The sequence below is a fragment of the Theropithecus gelada genome, chromosome 2 (assembly GCF_003255815.1).
Source record: "Theropithecus gelada isolate Dixy chromosome 2, Tgel_1.0, whole genome shotgun sequence".
Taxonomy (NCBI): Eukaryota; Metazoa; Chordata; class Mammalia; order Primates; family Cercopithecidae; genus Theropithecus; species Theropithecus gelada.
In genome coordinates, this window is record NC_037669.1 from 66,019,021 (window position 1) to 66,027,199 (window position 8,179).

General features: G+C 40.2%; 1 pseudogene; it reads right to left on the reverse strand.

Annotated features, from left to right (window-relative positions):
* Positions 1-3,605: 3,605 nt before the first annotated feature.
* LOC112619318 lies at positions 3,606-6,072 on the reverse strand (annotated as a pseudogene).
* Positions 6,073-8,179: the final 2,107 nt, after the last annotated feature.

Below are 8,179 nucleotides of genomic sequence, written 5' to 3' on the forward strand. Positions count from 1 at the left end.
ATACAGGAATTTTAGTATACATAAGTTTTCGTTTCTCTAGGATAAATGCCCAAGGGTGCAATTGCTGGGTCATATGGGACTTGCATGTTTAGTTTCTTAAGAGACTGCCAAACTGTTTTCCACAGTGCCTGGACCATTTTACATGCCTATCAGCAATTTATCAGTGATTCAGTTCCTCCTAATCCTCGGAAGTCTTTGTTGTTCTCACTATTATTTTAACCGTTCTGATAGCTGTGTAATTATATCTCATTGTGGTTTTAATTTGAATTTCTATAATGGCCAATGATGTTGAATATCTTTTCATGTGCTACTCAGAATCTATATATCCTCTTTGGTGAAATGTCTGTGTCTTTTGCCCGTGTGCAAATTGGGATTGCATGTTCTTTTGACATTGGGTTTTGACAGTTTTTAAGCATATTCTAAATACCAGTCCTTGGTTGGATATGTGGTTTGCAAATATTGTCTTCCATTCTGTAGGTCAGGTGATAATTTGAACCACTTATTTAAATCTCTAGAGTCTGTTACTAGGAATCTTCTGTGATTACTAGGGCTGACAAGGGGTACCTTCAATTAAACAGTCGTCTAGCAGGGTTAAAATGAAATACGCTACCCATCATATCAATGTGCTAGAGTGGAACAAACCCAAGGTTCAAAGTTGAAGATCATGGGCTGGGCATGGTGGCCCATGCATGTAATCCCAGGTACTCCAGTGGCTGAGGCACAAGAATCGCTTGAACTCTGGAGGTGGAGGTTGCAGTGAGCTGAGATCGTGCCACTGCACTCCAGCCTGGATGATAGAGCGAGACTCTATCTTTAAAAAACCAAAGAAAGTTGAAGATCATGGTTCTAGTCCTGGCTTGGTCACTAAGTGTTATAGGATCTCTCTGGGCCTTAGTTTCTTCATTTGTAAGGAAGGATCAGGCATATTATCTAAACTACTATCTTGTTCTACCATTCTGTGATTCTCAGTTTAGAAGTTAAGCTGAATAGAATGAAGCTAATTGTCCTATTATGGCAAAAATACTAACATGTAGGTTTGAAAACAACTGAGAATGGAATACTTTTCCTTCTTTATTAGTGAGAATATGCTAAAATATCACAGTGCAGCATGACCTTTAGAATTATCTTACCTTTGCCTTTCCTGGTGGTGCCCAACAAATGCATCTCAGAATTTGCTATTTTATTGTATAGAACCTTGTAGCAGTTTAGGTGATAGATTTGGAGTCTAACAATGCCCTACCACTAAACTGGTATATGTGCAATTGGAAAATTACTTAGCCACTATAATCCTCAGTTGCCTTTTTTTTTTTTAAATTTTGTGATAATCATGGCACTTAGCACAAAATATTTCTGTGAGAATAAAATGAGATGATCCAGGTGAGTGCTCAGCACTCATTCATTTCCCACTAGCACGCAGTAAGTGTTCAATAAAAATTATTAGCAGCTGTTGGGGCTGCTGCTGTTATTATACTAAGTGGTATGGTTTGGCTCTGTGTCTCCACCCAAATCTCATCTTGAATTGTACTCCCATAATTCCCATGGATTGTGAGAAGGACCCGGTGCAAGATAATTTGAATCATGGGGGCGGTTTCCACCATACTGTTCTCGTGATAGTGAATAAGTCTCATGAGATCTGATGGTTTTATCATGGGTTTCTGGTTTTGCATTTCTCTCATTTTTCTTTTGCTCCTGTCATGCAAGAAGTGCCTTTTACCTCCCACCATGATTCTGAGGCCTCCCCAGCCATATGGAACTGTAAGTCCAATTAAACCTCTTTTTCTTCCCAGTCTTGGGTATGTCTTTATTGGCGGTGTGAAAACGGACTAGTACACTGAGTTACCCCAAATACTAAGGTGCAGCCCGTAAGAAGCAGATAGAGGGCTCTTAGGAAGGGGAGGGCTTTCTTTTGTTTCCTAACTTTTCTAAAGCAGAATGTGGTTCTCAGCTGATGAAACCAGCATTAACCATTGTACAGGTTATTATTACATTTGCCACTCACAAAAATGGCAAAAGAGGAATATCAGATACAAATACAAAAGATACAGATCTTTTGCAATTAATGTTCTTCTCACCTTGCCTTTTTCAAACCCCAGTGAGCTACTCTAAAATCTCTCCCTTCTTTCATTCCAAGGTCCCCAAACCTTTCCTCGCAGTCTCCTTTGCGGTCTCTCCTCTCCGGTCTCTGGATAAGAGCTTTGTTAGTTAGGTCAATTTATCCTTGCTAATTCTGTTCTCATTTTCATTTCCTTATGTCCTGGACTCTGTCCGTTCACAAGTCCTCAGGAGCTAAGTGGGCAAAAATAATTCCTTCTTGGAAGCAGTGGTTAATATTTCAGATACATATAACTTAATATCTTTTCTTTATATCACTGCCACATAAAATATTAGCCATAAGCAGAGGGACAGCTTCTAAAAACCCTGACACTATGACACAAACAGCTTTCAAACTATTCCTCCTTAAAAAAATCTCAAAGGAATTTTTCCCACCAAATTGTAACATTCACTACCTGCCTGAATGAACAGAACCATTGGCAAGAATTGGCATATTGATGCTTTGTTAAGATTCTCATTCATTTCCTACTCGATTTCTTACATTTCCAGGCTGATTACTTTCCATTCCAGAAATGCAGTTTATTTTTTCTCTACATGGCTGCGTGTTTCTTTTTACACCTGTACAATATCTGCTTCTTATAGCTAAGGGGTTATATCATTAATTTAAAGACAACAGCACTAAGTCCTGTGGATTTTTCAAAGCAGAAGTTTTATTTCTCAGAAAGTTAAATTCTTCATTCTTTTAATGGAATTAGTGAGTCAGAATCATATTATTCATTTTTCTTCTTTCCAGAACTATGATGACACAGGTAATTTGATTAAGCTAAGAAGCTCAATTCATGTCACCTGTTCTGTTATAAATGTATCAGTACAACTGGGAAAATAATTTTATTGAAAATATTAAATTTGGTGCAGGTTGCTTTTAGATGTCATTTTTGTCTGTCGTGTAGGACCTTGTCATCCATTGATTTGCCCTGGAATCGGAATGTTTATGAATCAAAAAATGCATATAGGGTGGCTACTGAACATGTCTTTAATGAAGAATGCAAATAAGCATGTAGTCCTTGCCAGCAAGGAGCTTACTACCTATTTGGAAATGCAAGGAATATACACAATGATGTTGAATTAGAATAACAGGAGTTGGTAAAATCTAAGACAACAAAAAAGAAAATCCACCATGCCGTGTACAGACAAGAGCCAAATATTGGATGGAGACTAACAGTTATTGAAGGGAGAGAGAGATGCTGAAGGCTTATTAAGAATAAGAGTTATCCCTTTAAATTTTTTGTATAAAACTGCATCTTCTTTATTTTGCATACTTCAATTTCAGAACAAAATAAACAAAAAACCCATAATATGCAACATCCAATGCTGTTGTGAAATTAGGGAGGGAATGGGAGTACAGGCCCTTGTTTCCTGCCTTAGACACAAGGACAGGAGAGAATAAACACAAGACATCAGCAGAGGGAGCCAGGTAAGACAGGACCACTCAAGGCTGCAGTGGGAGCCGTGGGGACACTATTCAGAGGGCACAGGTTTCCAAGTATAAACTCCTAGTCTGCCTCCCTGCAAGACACATCCTCGTCGCCTTTGAGTGAGGAGGGAGGATTGTATCAGGAACAGCAGCACCGGCTTCCTGTGCTGCCACTTTATCTTCATCAATAGCTAGACCTAGGTTGTTCATGGTAGGTGCTATTGGAGTAGGTCTGGGAATCCTCAGGGGAGAAGTCAGAAGAGAGCCCCACAGTTTCAAACAGCAGCACCACCAGGTCTTTGACAGCTTCGTCGTCCTTGTCTGCCTCAGCCTTCTGCTGCAGTGTCTCCACAGTAGGTTGGTCAAGGTTGATCTCCAGGTGCTTTTTGGCCATCATGTAGCCCATCATAGAGTTGTCTCAAAGTGTCTGAGCTTTCACAATCTACTTCACATTTGCTGTTCAGCTGTAGGTGCCAGTCACAGTGCAGCAGGATGAAGAAACAGACTATTGGAGATTGTCACTTTCTCAATCTTCTTATTCAAGATTTCTTTCAGGAGCTTGCAGAGGTTCTCAAACTTTGCCTTGCTCTCCTCCATTTTCTTCTTCTCCATCCTCAGGTAGCCTAAGACCCTACCAGGTAACAGACCAGCCTCTTTCCACCAAACTTATTGAGCTGCCGCATGCAGTGCTCAGCAGTGAGCTTGGTCATATATACTGCCTCAAAGCCCTGCTTCCTCACTCACTCCACAAAAGCAAAGTTGGCCACCTGCTCTTTGCTCTTGCCAGTGATGTCACAGATGGACTTCCCATCTCCATGTGAGAGACATGCTCTGACAGAGATGTCATCTCATCTCCAGACTGGGTGGTGTGATAGTGCAGCGGCTCAGACAGGCATCACCAGTTAATAGAGTCCTCATGGATTCCAACCTTTAGATTTTTAGAGAATTCTTCATAGAATTTCTTATAACATTCCTTATCTTCTGCCAGCTCAGAAAAGAGCTCATGGCACTACCCAACAGTGTTTTTGTGTGGACTTTCGGGATTCTGCTCTGCTGGAACACTTCTCGGGAGCTGTTTAGGGGCAGATCTTCAAAGTCAACCACACCACAGATAAAGCTGAGATACTCTGGTGTCAGCTCATCATAGCACATGCCGGACATAGAGGCTGATGTTTTTCTTTTCTCTGTTGTTCTCAAAGAGGTCAAAGAAAGCCCTACTATTTTCTCAGAGAGGTCAAAGAGAGCCTGATGAGGGATGAATAACAGTGCCCTGAATTCCAACTGACCTTCTACAGAGATGTGCTTGACTGGCAAACAGTCTTCCCAGTCACTGGCAAGGCTCTCATAGAATTCTCCATACTCTTCCTGGGTGATGTCATCAGGCTTTCTGATCCAAATGGGCTTGGTCTTATTTAGTTCTTCCAGATCAATGCATTTTTGTTGTTGTTGTTGTTGTTGATCTTCTTGGTTTTCTTTTTCTTATCCTTGTTATCCTCCTCACCTGAACCCACATCTTCAATCTTGAGCTTTTTCTCATCATCTTTATCATCCTCTTCTTTCTCACCTTTTTTTTTTTTTTCCTGCCTTATCATCACTGACTTCCTTCACTCGTTCCTTCTCCAAACAAAGGGTGATGGGATAGCCTGTAAACTACGTGTGTTTCTTTGACCTGCCTGACTTACAAATACTCTGTCTGGTCTTCTTTAAAGTGGAGGATCACTTTGGTGCCTCTGCCAATGGGATCAACATGGTCAGCACATACAGTTAAGAAACCTCTAGTATAAGACTCCCAGGCGTAGTGTTCATCATCATTGTGCTATATGATCACAACCACTTTTTCTACCTCCAGGTAGCAGCATAAAAACCAACGCCGGCCGGGCGCGGTGGCTCACGCCTGTAATCCCAGCACTTTGGGAGGCCGAGGCGGGCGGATCACGAGGTCAGGAGATCCAGACCATCCTGGCTAACATGGTGAAACCCCGTCTCTACTAAAAATGCAAAAAATTAGCCGGGCGAAGCGGCGGGCGCCTGTAGTCCCAGCTACTCGGGAGGCTGAGGCAGGAGAATGGCGTGAACCCGGGAGGCGGAGCTTGCAGTGAGCCGAGATCGCGCCACTGCACTCCAGCCTGGGCGACTAAGCGAGACTCTGTCTCAAAAAAAAAAAAAAACAACGCCAAATTGCCCAGGCCTGGAAATGTCTGCAGCAGCCTGAGGAGCCTCCATAAATGCTTTAACACAAGTTTTGGCGATAGTTCCCAAATTGTTTATGATATCGGCCTTGGTCATGCCAATGCCTGTGTCTACCAAATTAGGGTGTGTTCCTGAGGGTTGGTGATGACGTCAATTTTCAGCTCTTTACCACTGGCTGACTTGGAAGGTCCTGTGAGGTTCTCAAAGCAAATCTTGTCCAAGGCATCAGAAGCATTAGAGACCAAAATCTCTTTCTAGTAGCAGGTATTGATGATGAGAGACATGAGTTGGGCAATTTCTGCCTGAAAGACGAAAGTCTCCATCTCCTCCTCTACATGGTGCATCTCCTCAGGCATCTTGAAAGGAAAAGACTAACAAGTGCTAGTGAACAAGGTGGGCTGGGACTGTTCAACATGCACATGACCCCAAAGCTGCATGGGAGTGGCTCAAGAGCAAAAGTTGCCTTTTAATGAGTGGCTATTACCTGCCAGGCATTGTGGTAGGCATTTTATACTTGATATGTTTCAATTTAGAAAAAAACAAATGTATGGTTATTTTTAGATCTACTTTTCACAAGAGGACAATGCTGAGACTTTTAAAATAAATGTTAGTAAGTGGTCCAGGTGAAATTTGAACCCAGACATATTTGGCTGCAAAGTCTGGGTTCTGTTTGCAACCTATACTTTATAAAAACATGCCAGGCAATGGGTAGGAGGATTTGATCTGATTATTGAAAAAGTAGTAAAAGATAAAGTGAGAAAGAGGCAGAGAGTTAAGGAAGGAGGGAGAAGAAATGAGAACATTTTAGGCTACAAAAATAGCATGAGAATGGGGGCAAACATATACATAAAAAGTGTTTGACGAACAATGCGTATATGGATTTGCTTGGATCAAATGTAGGGGATGCTTACAAATGTGCCTAATGGCATAGGCTCTGGATTTTTACAGTTTGGTTTAAATTCAAGCTCATCCATTTATACCTGACCTCTCCTAGGCAGATTACAACATCACATAGAATAGTTGTGATGATTTAAAGAGCTAGTACAATTTAGGTGCTGGTAATACAGATGTTTTCAGTATGTGAAAATTCATCAAGTGGTACAATTATGTGTGCTTCTTGGTATGTATATGTCAGAAAAAGATTTTTTTTTTGTAAAAGGAGCTAATGCATGTGTAAGCATTCACTGAATGTTAATTTATTATTCTTAATGTATTCAGGACAGTGAGATATTAGAATAAGATCTTAGCAGAATGTTGGAGCATTGTAAAGGGCCTCTTACCTGAAGAGGGTCAAAGAAGGATTGGAAAGATGGAGATATATTCACAGTGTTGTTTAGGAAGCTTGTCTTTGTCTCAGTGTATAGAACGAATTGGAATTGCAGAAGGATATAGAACAGTGAGACCAATGAAAAGATTTTGTTACACAGAAGTCCAGTAATATGGTCCTGAGGCAAGTGATGGTGAAAAAGAGGGATTCCACGAAGGAAAAATCAATAGGATTGGATAGTGGGATGTAACAGGGAAAGAAAGTAAAGATTCAAAAATAACTTCTCTGGTCTTTACAGTAAGAATGATTGGAAGAAAAACCTGAGCGGGGGAGCAATGGCAAGGAGGTTGATTTTAGATAAATCCAGTTCCAAGTGTCAACATCTGGTTGGCAGCTGGATGTGTCAATCAACAATAGAGAACACTCTCCAAGAACTAGTAATTACGTAATTAGTAACTACATAAAGTGTGAATAGTTTGTTGTGATTATTACACAAAGGAAGATCCAAAAATCTGGTAGTACAAACCGAAAAATTTTCAATATGATTATGTGTGTATTTCATAGTTTGTCTCTTTGATCCTATAATTAAACCATACTTATCTCTGTCTCTAAACAAATAATTCAGAAAAAAGCATCCAACCTATAGAAATCTATAAAATCCCCAAGTTTGGTGACATTTTAGTTACAGAGAGTAGACTTCTGTAACCATAATAGGTAGAGTTTAAATTAAATGATTGTCACATGTTGGTAAAGTGCAGGTACCTTTTTTGAAGACCCCATATATTCTGTCTTTCAAAGAGTGTTTATTATTTCTTGAACTTACCTTTAAGAGATTTAGAAAGAGAGGATTCATTATTTTCTATTTGTGAGCACAAATGTTATTGAGGACTTTCTTTTATATTTACCAAAAAGGGAACCCAGTCATAATATATTGAAAACTTATACCCACCACACAGCAAATGCTGGATGAAAACCTCACCTACTACTGGATTAATGTCATTTCTGTTTCTCTGGTATTAACATAATATAAAGTAAGAATAAGTTTCAACTTTAGGATCCAGGGAAAATGCATGTGTATGTAGAGGGGGGTATGTGTTGTGGGTTTGTGTGTCTACGTACACACATGAATACATACATGTGTAAATATAAAGGGGTGGAAGGGAAATTATAAAATAAGTTTACTCTAGTTGTCCAAG